Below are 19,020 nucleotides of genomic sequence, written 5' to 3'. Positions count from 1 at the left end.
TTCTGTGGTCTTTGCAGGGCTGAGGAAAGAGGGAAGAACTGTGGCAAATGTGCCATGACCTAGCTCTGCCACCACCTTCTGTCAGCTGCTCGATAAATCCCAGCCTTCTGCAGGGCTCTCTACCTGTAACCTGTCCGCTTCCTCCAATACACCTCTGTTTTGAACCAATGTTTTATTATTATTATTGTTGTTGTTGTTGTTGTTGTTTTATTTGGAAATAAGTGCAACGAGAAAAAGGAGGAGAGAGATTTTTCTAACCTCTGGTTTACTCCTCAAATGGCTGCAACAGCTACGTCTCAGCCAGGCATTCTATACTCTTACATGGGTGGCAGGGACTCAAGAACGTGGGTCATCCTCTGCTACCTTCCCAGTCACATTAGCTGGGAGCTGAACTGGAAGAGGAGCAGCCAGGATTCAAACCATCCCTCCAGTATGGGATGCCCATTTCCCAAGCAGCAGCTTAATCTGCTATGCCATTGCTACCCCTTGTAACAACTTTCAAAGCCTTGGCATTTTGAATTTCAGTTAGTGCAGTGAGTTTCCCCCCCACACCTCACCCAGCTCCCTGAGTTCAGTCTGTGCCCGCCCCTGCAGTAAGCAGGACTCCCAAGGCTACAAACTTCTGACACAGGACAGGTCTCAGCCCTGCTGATCCATTCTGTGTCCTCCCACTCTGCTCCTGTCTTGTTCCTCTGTGGTGCTGTCAGCACTGGTCACCAGAGAGTTTTCCCGGGATGACAGAGAAGGGAGCAGATGGCCGAGCATGGCCTTCTTTGTGTCCTGTGTCGGCCCCACCTAGTCTGTCTGTGGGAGGAACAGGGCCCCTGCCCTGGGTGCAGGTGAGGGGTTGAGAGACGAAACACTGTGATTTCAGCACCGATACTGGACACACATGCAGGTAATACTGAAGCCAATGCTGACAACAAGGGCTTGGCAAGTGTGGGGGAGGGGCAGGAGCACCCGGGAGAGCTGGGTGCTGGGGAGACCACCAGGGAATGCTAGGTATCCCTGTCCTCTCCTCTGTAAAGAGTAACTCAATAAATTAATGGAGTGACACAAAAGTAAATCTAGAGCCAAGACCCTGAGTCACGGAAACACAGATCGCCCCTCTAGCTAACATCTGAATGCCAGCCTCTGTTCTGAGAGCTTTGCAGGGACCCACAGGTTCTGAGCAAATGCCCAGTCCACCCTCAGACACAGACCAGACCCCACTTTGCCATTTCAAAGGAAACACACCAGCTCCATATCACTGACCTATCAAGGGAGGCCACACATACTGTGGACGAACCAGAGGTCCACACATAAGCTGATTAAGCATGGCTCAGCCCCTACTTTAAACTATGATTCACTGTCTCTAATCCCTCCAGAGTCGAGATTGAGCCACAGCTGCCTGACTCCTTACTCTGCTCGTTGCAAATGAACTTTCTTCCATGGCACTGTCAGTAATTGGCTTGCTGTGCATGGTGAGCAGCCCAGTTTTGGGGCTTCTATAACAATTCCCCAAACTGTTTTGGGGAGTTCTATAATAGTTGTGATGAAGTCACTTTCTGAGTTACCCAGAACAAAGGAGTCCACTCAGAAAATTCCCTCCTCTACAGTGAGCAGCAGTGTGCAATGGAGTGATCCCACAATTAATCTATTATCAGATTTACGGGAAACTTTCAAAAAGGGACCTTGGTGTGTCCTGAGACCTAGTTAATTAGAAATTTGGGTAGGATACCTGAGTAAACTAGTTAAAACAAAACAAAAAAAATCAATTTGTTGATTTGCTTATCGGCCTAAGGCAGTGCTGCTCAAACCTTCATCCACATGGGACGCATTTTTGGGGGTGTTGCCACAACAAACCCGATTCAGCAGGCCTGGGTGTCACCTGAGGTCTTGCATTTCTAACATCATGCTGCTGATGCTACAGAGTTGTGGATCACACTGCAAAGCAAGGCCTCAGGGCAGTAGTTCTAATGCATGAGACACCTGGAAGGCTTGTGAAATCCAATTGCTGGGCCCTATCCCAGAGGTGAAGACTTAGTAGGTAAGATCTACACTTTCATTGTTAGTCAAGTTCCTCAGTATTTCTGAAGCTGCTACTCTAAGGACAACACTGAGAGAACAATGGTGCTAGGAGAAGGAATATGGGCTTTGGAACCAGTAGAGCTGAGTTAAGTTCCATCCCAGCGAATTCCTTACTTTGGTTCTCCACTCTCTACATTAGAATCCCCTGAAGAACTTAATCCAGATCACAATGATCTTTCCAGATCAAATTAAGAAAAACAGAGTAAGATCCAGGTCAGCTGTTTTAGCAAATTCCTCAGGTACCCTAATGTGTAGCCTGGTGGCAAACCACTGAAATACTTTGAGCCAGTCTTCCTATCTGAAAATGAAGATTTTCTGAGGATTAAGTAAAATGAAAATGGGAAGAATCTGGCGTGAGGCAGGCACCCCAAGTGGCCGCTGTTCCTCCTGTGCTTTTCCATCCTTCCTCTCCACCGTGGAGGACGAGGTGCCCTTGGCCTGTACAACACCCGCCCAGCTAAAGAAAAAGAAAAGCACCTCACAGCCTTTGCCATTTTCTTCTGGATCACTGCCTCCTCTGACCAGCATCTGAAGTCTGTTTCCCACTGGCTCCTCCTCCTCTGTCTTTTAAAATACTCTGAACGCCCCATCATTCCATCTTGCAGCCATCCTGTTTCTTGCCTTTTCTCACTTGTAACATTTCCCACACACGTGGCCTACACCTGTGCCAATTCCTGGGCTCCCCTTAAGCTCCAGGAGAAAAAGCCTTGTTTCCTCCACCCCAGACCCTAAGCTTTACCAAGCAGACACCCAGACTGCCAAGGGTGTTTGGCCAAACCCAAGATCTATTCTCAGGAATCATAATCCCTCAATTCAATTGAACAAACATCTATTAGCACCCATTATCACTGGGGTATAAAGGTGAATAAGTCACCAGCTGTGGCCTCAAGGCAGGACTGTTAGGCAGCTATTACATAAACAAATCAATGCTGTCAGTGAGATAGGATCTCTGATGTAAGTGCTCTTGTCCTCAGCATTCAACATTAGCACAGAACCTTCCGTATAAATAGCTTGTGATGGATGAATGAATGAACTCTACAAGAAGACAAGGAAAGGCTTTACAGGCGGAGTCACCTTATAGCAGGATGAGTAGTTTTCCAGGTGGAGAAGTGTGTGGGTTGATATTCCAGATGGAATCAAAGGTGTGGGAGGAAGAAACAGCACAGCACCTCCCAGGCGTTGATACTGTGACCAGCTGACGTGGAGGGTATGAGGGGAAGGGGAGGAGGGAAGGCTGGAGAGCAAAGGGCCTCAGCTAACAGCTTGCTATCATATGTCAGCATGTATCTATGGAGTAAGGACTTTTCATAAAGCATAATCAGAATATATTTAATAGACTGAAAATCAATAATGCTCAATATCAACAAAAACACAGTCAGTGGTTAATAAGGATGCTAATAAGACCCATACATTTATTTCATTAGGTTGAGCTGTCCCTTAAGTTTCTTTTAAGTTTATTAAGTGCATAGGCTGCCCTGCACATGAGTAGGCTCATGGTTGCCTAGGTTTTAATTTTGGCCTGACGGTGTACCACCTGTGTCCTTGAGCACATCACTTCACTTCTCCAGCCTCAGTTTCTTAATCTATGAAATGGAGACAACAATACACACCCTGTGGATTTATTATAAAGATAAAATATAGGAAACCAAGCCTTAGAACAGCAATTGGCTCTTAGTAAGAGTTTGATAAATACTAGCCATCATTAATCCTACCTTTTTGTGGTAACTTCTCAATCTTTGTGTGTGTGTGTGTGTGTGTGTGTGTGTGTGTGGAGAGGCAGAGTTAGACAGTGAGAGAGAGAGAGAGAGACAGAGTGAAAGGTCTTCTTTCCGTTGGTTCACCCCCCAAATGGCCGCTACAGCCGGCAGGCTGTGCCGATCTGAAGCCAGGAGCCAGGTGCTTCCTCCCGGTCTCCCATGCCCGTGCAGGGCCCAAGCACTTGGGCCATCCTCCACTGCCTTCCCGGGCCACAGCAGAGAGCTGGACTGGAAGAGGAGCACCCGGGACAGAACCGGTACCTCAACTGGGACTAGAACCCAGAGTACTGGCACCGCAGGTGGAGGATTAGCCTAGTGAGCCGTGGCGCCGGCCACTTTTCATTCTTCTTCACTCTTTTCCTCCTGCTGCCTCCTAAAAGTTTAAATTCTCCCAAGTTCAAAGTAGCCTGGTATGCTTTTCTCTCTCCCTCTTATCTACTCCCATGACTTCTGGCTTGCATATGGACAACCTGTGGAGAGTGGCCCTGTGGCATCTGGTGGAGTCCCCTAAGACGAAGGCGATATCAGTTCCCCAGCATGACCCAGAGATGCAAATCACCCACCTGGGAAAAGCTCTTGGATCATAGAAAAATCACTGTAACCGAGGAACCATTACAGTTACAAGTGTGCTTCTTGGACTGTCAGCCTCTGAGTGCCCTGCCCGTGGTTTCCTTGCAAGCATATGGTAACAGTCAGCCTAACTACAAAAGGGCTGCCGCCACAGGCCTACCCCTGAGATTCCAGTCCATGTTGCAGCAGTGCTTGCCCACTGCTTTTCTGCAGCGTGTGTGTGTGAGTCTAGTTCTGCTTTTCATGTGTTCTAGTGACTCCTGTCACCATCTATGTTGTTGGTCACTTCCTGATGTGCAAGCTTATAAAGTTACGTAAGGTTTATGACTTCTATGTCTCTGCAAATTTTGGCTCTTCCCTACTCACTTTCTAGTTCTCTGAATATATGTATCACCAGAATCTTTTTTTTTTTTTTTTTTTTTGACAGGCAGAGTGGACAGTGAGAGAGAGAGACAGAGAGAAAGGTCTTCCTTTTGCTGTTGGTTTGCCCTCCAATGGCCGCCGCAGCTGGCGCACCACGCTGATCCGAAGGCAGGAGCCAGGTGCTTCTCCTGGTCTCCCATGCGGGTGCAGGGCCCAAGCACTTGGGCCACCCTCCACTGCACTCGCGGGCCACAGCAGAGAGCTGGCCTGGAAGAGGGGCAACCAGGACAGAATCCGGCTCCCTGACCAGGGCTAGAACCCGGTGTGCCAGGCCGCATGGCGGAGGATTAGCCTAGTGAGCCGCGGCACTGGCCGTATCACCAGAATTTTAATAGAGCTAAGTCAAGCCTTCCTTTCTCTTCCTCAAAATTGCTTTCGAATCATTTCAGGTTCTTCTCTCTCCTTTGGACCCCATATTTAATCTGCAGGGAAGTCCTCGTGAATCTTTAAGGACTCACATCACTTTCTTTTCATTTTTATTCTCCTGTCTAGTTCCACTTTACACCTGTGATCTCTTCTATCTGGCTCCAGCCTGTCCTACTTCTAATTTGCCCTGAAAACTGCCCCCAAACTAGACTAAAATACTGCTTCATGGTAAATAATGATAGAGCATATGACTTCTGTAGCTGTGGCGTGAGGCGTTCTGTGAACCCTGTCCCCCGTGAAAGAAGCACAATCGGTGAACCTCATTTAGAAATCAAACCACAACAATTTAGAGCCTCTAGAAATTGTCTTAAGAGCTTATAGCAAACTAACAAACTTGAATTCCAGATAATCTACTAAGTCCTTTTATGAACCACAAATCACTCCCTTCTTCCCCTCCCAGCTCAGCATGCTAGAAGCTCCATTCCAGGCAGGTGAAGCCAAGCACACAGGCTACCTCTTCCTCTAGCTGTGAGTTCAGCTCTACTGTATCTCCCTGGGAGGGAAAGGCTACCAGCCTGCCCTGCAGCTCTGTGTTGCAAAAGCTGTGCTCCAGACAAGATGGACTGAGTCTCACTTCCTACACACAGTCCCCACTGCAGCTCAGGTGTGCCAGGCAAAGCCCAGCTTGCTTATAGGGCAGAAATTCTATACTGAGAGGGGTAAGCTAAGAAGACCAGAGACTACTGACCTTGCTCCTAATATCAGGATTGTCTCTCTGAGATAGAGCCACTGTCACTACCCAGAGCAGTGGTATAGATGATTGTGGCAGAAGAAAAAGCCAACCATAAGAACAGACAGCTCCAAAATTCTCCCTAAGGATTTGGAATGCAATGGGAGCCAAGAGATGGTTAAAATCAAGTATAAATGTACTCTAAATAACAATGGAGATTTTGTTAGTAAGCAATTAAAAGGAGCTTGAGAGCTACATCAGAGCAATAAGCTGAACTCCAAACCAGTTTGAAGCAAAGCAGAGAGAACCAGAGAGAAAGAGTCAGCTAAGAAGAGCCTTCTTAGGGTTGGAATAAGCCTCTGAGACTGACCTAATAGAATATCCCTGAAAAGGGACGCAATTTTAGCAGAACAAGACTGGAAAAATGTATGCCCCGGGGCACTGTCAGACTCAATAGAACAATCAGGGAGCAATTAATGGAAGCTAACAGCTGGATGTGATACCACAGCAGGCTGATATCTTCATAGAGAGATCAGGTAAATGGAGGGCGACAGCCCTTTTAAGACTGCCATCCCAGGGTGACTGCACGCAAGGCTGAATCTGTAAGATGCTGAGGGGGGGAATAAATTTCACTAGAATCATCTAGCCAAGTCACTGTGCAAATACAATAGTAACAAGCCCCAGAAGAGGAAGGAATCAATGTTCAAAGTTGCCATAATATACTACCTGAAATACCCAGTTTTAAACAAAAAAAAAATATGACACATGAAAAGAAATAGGACTGTGTGACCTACACACAAGAAAAAAAATCAGGCATCAGAAACTTTGGGAGTGCTCATATGCCAGATTCAGCCGAGAGACTTCAAAGCAATTGTGCTAAATATGTTTCAGGAACTAAAGAAATCCCGCTTGGAGAAGTAAAGGAGGATATGATGACAATGTCTCATTGAGAAGAGAATATCATCAAAAAATAAAAATTATTAATAAATGCTAACAGAAATTTTGGAATCAAAAAGTACAATCACCGAAATGAAAAATTCTTTAGAGCACCCAGAATGGCCAAAAAAATCTTGAAAAAGAACCTAACTGGAGGATTCACAATCTCAATTTCAAAAATGATTAAAGAACTACAGTAATTAAGACACAGGCATAGCACTTTAAGCCTCCACCTGCAACAGCAGCATCCCTCATGGATGCCAGTTTTCAAGTCCCGGCTGCTCCACTTCTGATCCAGCTCTCTCTGCTGATTCGCCTGGGAAAGCAGCAGAAGATGGCCCAAGTGCTTGGGCCCCCGTACCCACATGAGAGACCCAGGTGAAGCTCCTGGCTTCAGCCTGGCTCAGCTGTGGCCATCGAGGCCATTTGGGGAGTGGGCCAGCAGATGGAAGAACTCTCTCTATATATAATTCTGCATCTCAAATAAATAAAATAAATCTTAAAAAAATTAATGAAGAAATCAAGACAGAATAATACTTACACATGTATACATGTGGTTCAATGGACTAGAACTAAGAAAGAAACCCAGAAATCTATGTCAATCGATTTTTGACAAGGCTGCTGTTGAATGGAGACAGAATCAGTTTTGCAACAAATGGTGCTATGATAACTTGATATCCACATGCAAAAGTTAACTCAAAATGGGTTATAAAACTAAATGTAGGCCGGCGCCGCGGCTCACTAGGCTAATCCTCCGCCTAGCGGCGCTGGCACACCGGGTTCTAGTCCCGGTTGGGGCGCCGGATTCTGTCCCGGTTGCCCCTCTTCCAGGCCAGCCCTCTGCTGTGGCCAGGGAGTGCAGTGGAGGATGGCCCAGGTGCTTGGGCCCTGCACCCCATGGGAGACCAGGAAAAGCACCTCCTGGCTCCTGGCTCCTGCCATCGGATCAGCGCGGTGCGCCGGCCGCAGCGCGCCGGCCGCGGCGGCCATTGGAGGGTGAACCAACGGCAAAGGAAGACCTTTCTCTCTGTCTCTCTCTCTCACTGTCCACTCTGCCTGTCAAAAAAAAAAAAAAAAAAAAAAAAAAAAAAAAAAAAAACTAAATGTAAGAGCAAAAACTAAACTCTTTGAAGGACTAAATCTCCACGATCTTGAATTAGGCAAAGACTTATTAGGTACGACAGCAAGAGTACTGGCAAAAGTAAATAAACTGCACTTCATCAAAATTAAAACCTTTTGGGCTTCAAAGAGCATTGTTATGGATATAAAAAGAGAAGAAAATGCTTATAAATCAATATCTGAGAAGGGAACTTGTGTGTAGCACATATAAAGAGCTCCCATAAGTCAATAGTAAAAAGGAATGAAGTCATAATGCATGCCCCTGTGTGGCTGAACCTCAAAAACACGTCCAGTGAAAGAAGGCAGCAATGAGGAGCACGAAGGGGATAATGCCATTTACATGATTCAGAATAGCAAGTCTCTAAGAAACAGATTAGCAGTCGGCTAGAGCTGGGGAAGCAGTGGGGGTTTTCAAGGGAAAATAGGAGCAACTGCCAGTGAGTACAGAGTTTCTCTTTCAGCTAAAATTCTGATGGCAGCACACCTTGTGAGTGTACTAGAAACCATGGAATTGTACATTCAGTGGGTGTATTGTATGCTAAATGAATCACATCTCAATAAAACTGTTAAAATTAACCAACAACAATAGCTGTCTTTTACAGAGCTCTTACTATAGAGTGGACGGTGTATGAAGTATTTACCTGCACTACTTTGTTCTTCAGCAGAAAGAAATGAGTGTTATTTTCTCTCTATTATGGATGATAAAATGCAGAAAGCTTAAGTCACTTGTCCAAGAGAGCACAGCTAAAAAATTCCATAGCCTAGATTTATTTTTTTAACACTTATTTATTTATTTATTTGAAAGGCAGAGGAAGAGGCAGAGAGAGAGAGAGAGAGAGAGAGAGGTCTTCCATCCGCTGGTTCACTCCCCAGATGGCAGAAATGGCTGGAGCTGGGCCGGTCCGAAGTCAGGAGCCTGGAGCTTCTTCTGGGTCTCCCACATGGGTTCAGGGTCCCAAGCATTTGGACAATCTTCTACTGCTTTCCCAGGCCATAGCAGAGAGCTAGATCAGAAGTGGAACAGCCAAGACTCGAACCAGCACCTATATGGGATGCCAGCACTGCAGGTGGTGGTTTTATCCACTCTGCCACATCACCAGCCTCCAAAGCCTAGATTTAAATTCAGATAAATCTTTTCATCTACAGTACACATTCTGGGACTGGCATTGTGGCACAGAAGGTTAAGCCAGCACCTGTGATGCCAGCATCCGTATGGGTGCTGGTTTGAGTCCCAGATGCTCCAGTTCTAATCCAGCTCCCTGATAAAGCACCTGGGAAGCAGTATAAATTGGCCCAAGTACTTGGGCCCCTGCACCTACACAGGAAACCTGGATGGAGTTCCATGCTCCTGGTTTCGGCCTGGCCCAGGCCCAGCCATTGCGATCATTTGGAGAGTGAAACAGCAGATGGAAGATCTCTCTGTCTCTCCCTATCTCTGTAATTCCACCTTTCAAATAAATAAACAAACCTTAAAGGAAAAAATAATAAAGTACACGTTCTTGGAGCACGCATTTGGCATAGTGGGTAAGATGCCAGTTGGGACACCTGTGTCCTGTGTTTGAGTGCCTGGTTTGAGTCCTGGCTCTGTTCTCAATTCCAGCTTCCTGCTACTCTACCCCCTGGGAGGCAGCAGGGGATGGCTGAAGTGCATGAGTCCCTCCACCCATGTGGGAGACCTGGATTGAACTCCTGGCTTCTGGCTTCAGCCTGGCTCAGCTCTGAGTATTGCAGGCATTTGGAGAATTAACCAATGGTCAATAGCTCATGCTCTCTCTCTCAAATATAAGTAAGCATGTAGGTAGGTAAATAAATAAATAAAGTACATGTTATTCAATTGCATTTTATGGATTAGAAAATATAAATCTAATTCCTTTCAATTTTATTCAATAAACATTACTGATCATCTACTATGAGGCAGGCCTTGTGTTTCCCAAAGCAGATGAGGATATACCACAAGTGATCTTGATAAACTCTTCTTGGAAAAAAAAACTTTTAAATTATGTTTAAAATATACACAAAATTCACACTTGGCCATCTGCAAATAGAGTTAAGTGTGACTAAGTTACTCACTTTGTTGTGCAACCATTAGCACTATCCGTCCAGCTCTAGAATGTTTTCATCTCCCAAAACTGAGTCTCTATACCCAGTAAACACCAGTTCCCCATTCCCACCTCCCCTAGTCCAGCCCTATAGCCACCATTCTACCAACTCTAAATTTGACTATTTTAGGGCGGGCGCCGTGGCTCAATAGGCTAATCCTCCACCATGCAGCGCCGGCACACCGGGTTCTAGTCCCGGTCGGGGCACCGGATTCTGTCCCGGTTGCCCCTCTTCCAGGCCAGCTCTCTGCTATGGCCAGGGAGTGCAGTGGAGGATGGCCCAAGTCCTTGGGCCCTGCACCCCATGGGAGACCAGGATAAGTACCTGGCTCCTGCCTTCGGATCAGCGCAGTGCACCAGCCGCAGCGCACCAGCCACGGCGGCCATTGGAGGGTGAACCAACGGCAAAGGAAGACCTTTCTCTCTGTCTCTCTCTCTCACTGTCCACTCTGCCTGTCAAAAAAAAAAAATTGACTATTTTATATGCCTTATATGAGTATAATCATATGGCATTTTTCCTCCTGTGATTGCATATCTTCAGGTTCATCTCTGTCATAGAACATGACAGAATTTTCATTCTTTTTAAGGGTGTGTAATATTCTACTGTGTGTAGAGACCACATTTTGTTTATCTGTTCACCCATTATTGGACATTTGGTTTGTTTCCACCCTTCGGCTACTGTGAATAACGCAACTATGAACAGTGGGATACAAACATCCATTTGAATCAAATTTAATTTTTAAGTGCCTTGTTTATATTGTGGATGGTCCATGAGATGATTTTAGGGTAGCACATGCAAGAACTTATTGAAATTTAATAATTATGAAACGATTTTAATCTTATTAGAGTAATGATAACGAGCATCTCAAGCCATCAATGTCACAGGTACTGCCTCAGCTCACAGGGTTTCTCAACTTGAATATCACTGGCCTTGAGGCCAAAAGACAACAATGTGAGGGGCTGCGCTGTGCACAGTAGGATGCTTGGCAGCGTCTCCAGCCTCTGCACACCAGAGACCAGCAGCACCTCTCCAGGTGTGACAACCAAAAATGTTTTCAGACATGGTCAAAATTGCCCCAGGATAGGAACCACTGGTTTAAAGAGGGACTGAGAAGGTATTTATTTTTAAATGAGTTAATTTGATGGCATTTTTCATACATAATACAGCAGAGAGCACAGAGACAGAAGGCAGTATGTGGACACCTGGAGTTTGGGATGCTGTTGTGTCCTGGATGATCCGGATCGCACGGCACAGGCGAAGCTGTTAACTGCTCCCCTCCACCTGTTCATCTTCTCTTCTACCGATTCTCCATCTACACTCTGCAGTCTATAAACTATCGTGCGTCCTTCCACCAAAGCACTTCTGTTTCTGGCGTCCTCCCCACCTGGAATGCCAGTCCTTCCCCTCCCACATACTCCCGCTCAGCTCTGTTGTACAATGAGGCCAGGTCAAATCTCCAAGACTTTGAGTCAGAACATCTTGCTCCCTCCTCTGAATAATTATTTATGACATTGATTGTACTCTGTTGCTCATTGCTTAGTCTTTTGACTCATCTCCTCAGGTATCCTTTGTCCTATATTCCAACCCATGTGCAGATGGGACTTTGCCCTGTGCTTCCCTCTCTCTAGAACTTAGTAAAAATCTTACTTAGTAAAAATGTTTATCATCTTGTCAATTAACTTAAATATATGGTAAAGCTCTATGGAGTGTCTGGAAGGATATAAAGAGCTTTCAGTAGCCCAATACCATGAAATCGCACAGGACAGGGTTGGGATGCATTTATTTAACACACAATTTTTGACTCCTTTGGAATTGACAGCATGAAGAATTCAATTTTGATTGCTGTTATTAAGGTTGATGTCAAGAAGAGAAATGCACAGTGACTAAGAGGTCATCTTCAGCTAGCCAAGTGTCTGATACTCTGCATGTATCTTACGATAATACTGGAACACCTTTCCACAGTGAGTGTGTGTGTGTGTGTGTGTGAGAGAGAGAGAGAGAGAGAGAGAGAAGCATTTTCTGTGCTAGATTCTCTGTATATTTAAGGATTATTCTAACATTTATTATCCAAATTGATATCATCTGAGAGTCACCCTAAAGTGAGGGCACCATTAAAGTTTTTCCAGGGCAACAGGAATAAGCCAGGATTGTCTATCCCATGATTTTATTATAGACAAGCTCACGTACAGACTTAAGGAAGCAGCCCAAATCATAGACAAAGTGACTTATCACCATTTTGACTGGCCAGCAGGAAGCTTTTCCAACAATAAAATGAGCCAAATCCTTGAATTTCGTCACAGTTTGTCCTCACGGAACAATATACTACTGCATGCTGAGACTTGGAAGTTCCAGACACATCATTCATAAGAAGCTGGACAGAAGGCCTGGGCACAGGGCGTTTGCATCCTCCACCTGGGCTGCACACGAGCGGCAGTGGGTTTGGCAGCAGAGGGCCACACTGGAGTCCTCAGTCTGTACCACAGCCAGGCCTTCAGGGAAAATTCTCAAACAGGCTGCAACTTCGTGTATTATCCTCTCAGCCTCATCCATTCCCGTGTCCCGCACAGTGGTTTGTTGATTATGTAGCTTAGCTCAGTCCTCTGAACCCTCCTCCTGCGAGAACAGTCCCAAAGGAAAGTGTCTCTCACCAGCGGGTACATTTTGCTAGTGACAAAAAAATCTTACGTGTGCTGGAGCTCTGTACTTTCTGCTCAGTTTTGTGTCAACCTAAAGCTGCTCTAAAAATCATGCCCTTTAGATACACTCACCACTTCTGAAAGACAGAACCTGGAAAATGAGTTAGCACCTTAGGAAGGGTCTTAAATGGACTCCTATAAGGACTATGGCAAACATTTACTAAAAGCATGGGCCAAGCACGCTTTGATGCATTTTATATCCGTGAACTCATCTGCTACTCACAGGACCCCTGGAGGGAAGCACATCACTGCAAACTGCATTTTACAGAAGAAAGTACTGCACAGAAAGGTGCCATACTTCCCCAAAGTCACAAGGCTACTGAGGGCACAGCCAGCATTCAGGCCTCCACAGCAGAGCTTCCAGAGCTGGTTGCTCCCAGCCATCTCCTGAGGATGGAGAATAAACTGATACCGAATAAGCTGACGTACTCGACGAATGGCTGGTTTTGCCCGAAGAGAATAAACAGAGCCCCCATCTGCCTGCCCACTGCGCCCTGCTGTCTCCCGGAGGACCTTGAGGACTTTTCTCACGAATCCCTGATGGGAGGCCCCCATTGAGTTGAATCCAGTCCTACCTTCGTGTGGTCCTGGAGCTTTAGCCAACCTAGAATGTGGGTAAGGTGCCTGCCTTCTCCGGTCTTTGTAACAAAGCACTCTCACACTTTCAGAAATGCCCTTTATGGTCATATCCCAACACCTAGTTAACCCAGGCCAAGGCTTATCAAATACTCCGTTCCAACAAGCTACTAAAATTGAAGGCAAAAATAAGTCCATTCCATCTCCTAAATGACCTCCCACGGAAGTGCTCTGTAGAGTGAGAAAATGTGATTAAATAGAAAATCACATTATTAAATATCTGGCAAGAGCCAGAGCAGAAGGGAAGAAACAGAAATCAGACACAAATAAGAAAGCATTCTGTGTGCTGGAAAATGGTAATCGGTCCTTCTCGAAGTCAGCCAGAGCTTCCAAGACGCACGTGTGCTCGCACTCTTCCTCCTGTGCCTGGGCTCAGTCTGCACCTCTTCTCAAGCCTCTGTGACACAGCTGTGCTCTCGGACTCCTGCACTGGACAGACGTCCTTTTCTGGAGCTCTTGGCTGGTCCTATGTTCCGGAGAGGGGAGGGGAACTCTATTTGCACAACGATGAACCCATCTGTAACTTATTCCCAACAGCTGTTTTCTGTGGCTCTGAATCAAGCTGGCAAAAGCATCCCAAGTCTCAGAAGCCATTTCATGCTTTTCAGGGTCTAGAAAGATATTTCAATCTCCCTGAGCAAATAGATACAGAAGCAAACCTTTATGGGGCTGGGCCTGTTGCATACGGATATGTGTATGGGCACCAAGTAGCTTTATTTAAAGACAAGGAGCATAAAATTGTGGATCAGAACCATATGTATTCACACAGGTGCCTGTGCACATGGGCGCACACACACAAACACACACACACATCCCTCATTGGCATCCAATCTATTTGTAAAATGTTAATAATTATTTACTTTAAGTAAAATTGTATATAGCTATGATATACACAAGTTCTGGTATATATACACATACACACATTGTGGAATGGTTAAATTCAAGCTAGTTAAAATATGCATTACCTCACATACTTACCTGCCAACAAATCTAAAGCTCTTTTCTGAAAGTTCAAAGTGTTTCATACAAAGCATCAGAACGACCGGAATTCCTCACTGGAATCCTGTTACCAAAGTTGGGGTTTTTCTTTCCTAAGATGAAAAAAGATACAGAGAAATAAAAGCTGAAATGAAGCTTTTTAAAAATTATTATTATTACATGACAAATGTAGCACAGCAGTGGCAAGGAATTCTTTCCCCTCACTCACTCCGATCTGTGTTCTTTCATGTGTTCTTTGATGCGGAATGCAGGCCTGAGTGGCTCTGTCTGAGCATACTCTGCGATATCCATTCTGGGGAATGGGTTTTAGGAGTTTCTCAGGTTTCATGTAGCGGTTCTGATCCAGTGCTGATCAGCCTTCAAAGGATGTTATTTGGTCATTTTCATGAAATTCGGGACAAGCTATTTTTCCTTGACACAACCCAGAATTGTGTTGGAAAAAAATTTTAACTTAGCTACAGATGCTACTTCCCATCTGTGGCTGGATCTCCCAGCTCTCCGGCTCCCAGCCCTACTGTGCCTTGGCAGTGCGGCCCTGTCTGCCTCACAGGGTTGTATTTCATGTCACTCAAGAATTCTATTCTTGGAAATGCACGTGCCATTGCAAAAGCAATTGCAGGCTCAGAATTTTAGAACTGGGCCTGATTCCATGGAAAGATGGGTGAGTGAATGAACAATCAGTCTTGATTGAATGCCTACGAAATGCTAGGCACTGTTAATGTTTAACAGCCCCATTTAATCATCAGGAACTACTAGATTACCCCAGTTGCAAAAGAAAGAAATGAAAATGCATGCAGAAAGGTTAAGCGACTTGTTCAAGGCCACACAACCAGTCCCAAGCCTCAGTTCTAGCCCTGATTCCAAAACTACATACTTCCAGGTGGCCACCAACGGGGTGAAGGTTAGTTAAGGACTGAAATAACAGCGGGACAGTAACTGAGGTCCACATGTGTCCAGCCCGGCCCCATCCCTCTTCCCCAGCTGGAATGGGCCAGCCTCTACCTCCACACCCTTTCATTTCCTCCTGGTGACTCACTAACCCCGGCTCCTCCCCACCCTGGTCCTCTCCCAGGGCATGATCCCCAAATTTGCTACCTGCGTCCTGGCCTACACAGGTGAGCCACTCCATCGGCCTGGACCCACCAGAACCCCGCAGCTGGGCCACCAGCCGACCTTCCTCCTCCCAACCCCAGAGGACACCTGACCTTACCCAACCCCTAAACCAGCCTGCGGTCATAATTGCCCCTGCCGCCCACCCCGCCCCCATCCACATCCAACACAACCCATCTTCTGGCCCTCCTCCCTTTTCCCCGCCCCCTCATCCCCTCCGGGCGGGCGTTATCCAATAGCGTGTTGGCCTACGGGCCGAGGACGACAAAAGCAACCAATTGTGGGGGAGCTCTCCGCTTAAGGGTCCCGGCTCTACTCTGAGAAGCAGCTCTTTTGACCAATGAACTGCCCCCCGATTGCACTAAGTGCACAAGGCGAGTAGAGTAGCGGCTGGGATGCCCAATGAATAGGCAGGTTTTCGCGGTTGGGGGCGTGGTAGAGGCGGTCGTCAGGGGCGTGGCGGCAGTTGCCTGGGCGGGGCCGGTAGCGGCGGGAGCTGCTCTGGCCAGGGGTTCCGGCTGCATTTCCATGAGCGCAGCCGGCAGCCGCGGAGCTACAGGAAGCTGAGTAGGAGCGAGCTGGGCCGCTGTGGTCAACCACGCACAGGTAAAGCCGCGACCGAGCGAGCTACGCGGAGCGGGGATCGCGCCTTAGATCCGCCAGGCCAAGCCCTTGAGCCCCGCGGTCCCCGGCGTGGCTCGGCCCACCGCGCCGCAGCCTGAGAGCCCCGGATCCTTGGGGATTCTCGGGGGCCTGTCACCTGGCGCCGCGGGGTTCCCCAGGGCCGGCTTGATAGTGGCAGGGGCAGCCGACACCTCAGTGGGGTCCGCCTTCTCGGGAGCCCTTTGTCCCCTCCCGCCCCGGGGAAGAGGTTTGGACAACCGCCGCCGCGGCCTCCTGGTACTGTCCGCCGGTGGATGCGCCCCGCTGGGGCCTCTGGGGCCTGGGGAGGGGTCTGCTGGTCCAGGTTTGGTGGAGAAGGTCCGGGACCCCCACCTGGAGGGAGAGGGCCGAGGGGCCCCGGGTGCCTGAGAGGCCTCCGTGTTTCCGGGCTCCGGAGACGCATCCAGGACCAATGAGTTCAAGTTCCAGGAGGCCGGTGTTGGTCCATTGGAGGCGCACTTACTGAGCTGGGCTCCTTGCGGGGCACTGTTCTAGGAGCTTCGTGGGCTTCCCCCACAGCGAGAACTGCCCAGCAGGGGAAGGGAGTGCCTGCCAGGACACGCAGCTGGCGCCTCGACCTTGGAAGTGTCCAGGCAGAGCCCGGGGACAGCCACCTGTGCAGGATGCTCGGGGAGGATTCCCAAGGGAGGACTGCATGCCCCATCCGTAGAGCCTTTCTCCGTCCACTCTGGGTGACCCTGAATGCCTGGCTGGGGGAAGTTACCTCGGGGTCCACCAGGTTCAACGTGGATGCTGATGTCCAGTTCACCCGTCATGAACTGGGAGGTTCAGCTCTCCAGAGTGTTAGCAAAGAGAATGGGTGTTTACCAAAAGACAGGTTTATTTCGCCGCTGTGAAGCTCCTTAATTTGAACCGCCCAGGCTCTTATCCTTGGCAGTTCCCCTGCGTTGGTTGCAGCACCTCCAGTTTGTCAGTTTCACCCGCAGTCCAGGAGCCCAGCAGAGCGATCTCGAGAGGATGGCAGATTTGGCAGAATCAGTGTGATGTGCACCTGAGCTTTCTGAGGGCCAGTTCATCACAGCAACTTTAAGCAGGGCCCAAAACAGATAGCGTCTGCTTGCCCCTTCTCTCCCTCTGCCACTGGCCTGAATGGAGAGGACAAAATTTCCTGAAGGTCAGGACTCTGAGACAGAAGGACTCTTAACACATCTTGCTGTGTGTTTGGGGATCAGTCAACCTTGGACTAGTCCATCAGAAAGCAGATCAGCCCATGTACTGCTGACTGCTGATCGTTGGCATGGACTGGACACTTTAGAGAAAGCCCATCTAATTGAGTTTCCTGAGCACACAGGTGAGGAAACAGGATGGGGGTGGTCCCAGTCTGGCTGATGGTCAGAGTTGGGACTAAGGGTTGATTGTTGGACCCTGGATCTGGCCAGTGCTGGCATGACTTGTAATTCACTCCCAGCTTAGTTCTCTCACCCTACAGGAACCCAGAGAATAAGAGCACAGATTTTGGTGCCTAAATGCCTGGATTTAAATCCTTGCCCTGCCTTTTGCTGGCTGTGTAAACACTGGCACAATACTAAAGCTCTCTGCATGTGTGCCTGTTTCCTTACCTTTGAAACCGTAATAATAATGCTATTTCCTTTAGAAGGTTTTTTTTTTTTTTTTGAGGGGTGCGTGAGTTGCTCTGTCTGAAGTACTTAGTGCCTGACAGACAGGAACTACTAGGTTTTTTGTTTTGCTTTGTTTTTTTTGACAGGCAGAGTGGACAGTGAGAGAGAGAGACAGAGAGAAAGGTCTTCCTTTGCCGTTGGTTCACCCTCCAATGGCCGCCACGGCTGGCGCGCTGCGGGCGGCGCACCGCGCTGATCCGAAGGCAGGAGCCAGGTGCTTATCCTGGTCTCCCGTGGGGTGCAGGGCCCAAGCACCTGGGCCATCCTCCACTGCACTCCCTGGCCACAGCAGAGAGCTGGTCTGGAAGGGGGGCAACGGGGACAGAATCCGGCGCCCCAACCGGGACTAGAACCTGGTATGCCGGCGCCGCTAGGTGGAGGATTAGCCTATTGAGCTACGGTGCCGGCCAACCACGCATTTTTTTTTTAAAAGATTTATTTATTTGAAAGTCAGGATGACAGGGGAGGAGGAGATAGAGAAGGAGAGAGACAGAGGTTGAGATCTTTCATCCTCTGGTCTACTCCACCAAATGCCCACAACGGCCAGGGCCGGTCAAGGCCCAAGCCAGGAGCTCCATCCAGGTCTCCCACGTGGATGGCAGGGGCCCACTTTAGCCATCTTTCACTGCTTTCCCAGGCACGTAAGCTGGGAGCTGGACTGGAAGCAGAGCACCCAGGACTCATTCCAGTGCTCTGGTGCGGGCTGCCAGCATGGCACACAGCAGCTTAACCTGCTGCACCACACACGACACTGGCCCCATAGCACTCAGTATTTTCTACTAAGAGCTGAGTTCTTCCCTTGCCTCTCTCCTACCCAATTCATTAAATGTATTCCAGATTTCATTTTATCAGAGACATCTGCAGAGTTTCCAAGTCACATTCCATTTTCTTATTTATTTTTCCATCTTTTATTGAATCAGGTAATTCAGTTTCTGTGTTATACCTTCCCTTGAAATCATACTCTTTTGAGATACACATATTTTGTATTCTCTTTAAAAGGGGGAGAAGGACCTTCAGTTGGTAAACAAAGTCCTTGATGATGCTACTCTCCACGATGTCCTTCCAAATATGCACTCCCTGTTCAGCCTTGCTCCCAGTTGTCAGTGTGGTGCAGCTTGATTATAAATGTATGAACATTTTTAGATTAAGATTTCATGAGCCACTGTATTAAGTGCCTTTCGGAAGTCCAAGGATCGTGTGTCAAA

At 47.7% G+C, this 19,020-nt stretch overlaps 1 protein-coding gene and 1 long non-coding RNA gene across 19 annotated transcripts in view; one reads left to right on the top strand and one right to left on the bottom strand.

Moving 5' to 3' along the window:
* LOC127482730 (monoacylglycerol lipase ABHD2) overlaps positions 1 to 19,020 on the top strand; it is a 290,474-nt gene that overhangs the window by 68,044 nt on the left and 203,410 nt on the right. For 5 of the 17 annotated variants that reach the window (XR_016218319.1, XR_016218326.1, XR_016218323.1 and 2 more), the window contains exon 1: positions 15,965 to 16,118. The exons of 11 other annotated variants lie outside the window; for them this stretch is intronic. The gene's annotated coding sequence lies outside the window, so the exon portion shown is untranslated. Of the gene's footprint in view, positions 1 to 15,963; positions 16,119 to 19,020 lie in introns of those variants that run through there. One more of the 17 variants, XR_016218316.1, reaches the window with a different exon arrangement.
* Positions 6,093 to 15,672, bottom strand: LOC138844726 (uncharacterized). 2 transcript variants are annotated; one of them, XR_011380991.2, is made up of 4 exons: positions 15,498 to 15,672; positions 14,611 to 14,759; positions 14,382 to 14,494; positions 6,093 to 13,869 (listed from the first exon to the last, which is right to left on the bottom strand). It is a non-coding gene; the product is annotated as an uncharacterized LOC138844726 (long non-coding RNA). The 2 variants fall into 2 exon arrangements; XR_011380992.2 differs by having other exon boundaries at positions 6,093 to 14,014; positions 15,498 to 15,648.

Source organism: Oryctolagus cuniculus, chromosome 12 (genome assembly GCF_051225735.1).
Source record: "Oryctolagus cuniculus isolate XC-2025 breed Fujian yellow rabbit chromosome 12, ASM5122573v1, whole genome shotgun sequence".
Classification (NCBI taxonomy): Eukaryota; Metazoa; Chordata; class Mammalia; order Lagomorpha; family Leporidae; genus Oryctolagus; species Oryctolagus cuniculus.
Note: the sequence above shows the minus strand (reverse complement) of the source record. Positions and strands in the feature narration are given on the sequence as shown.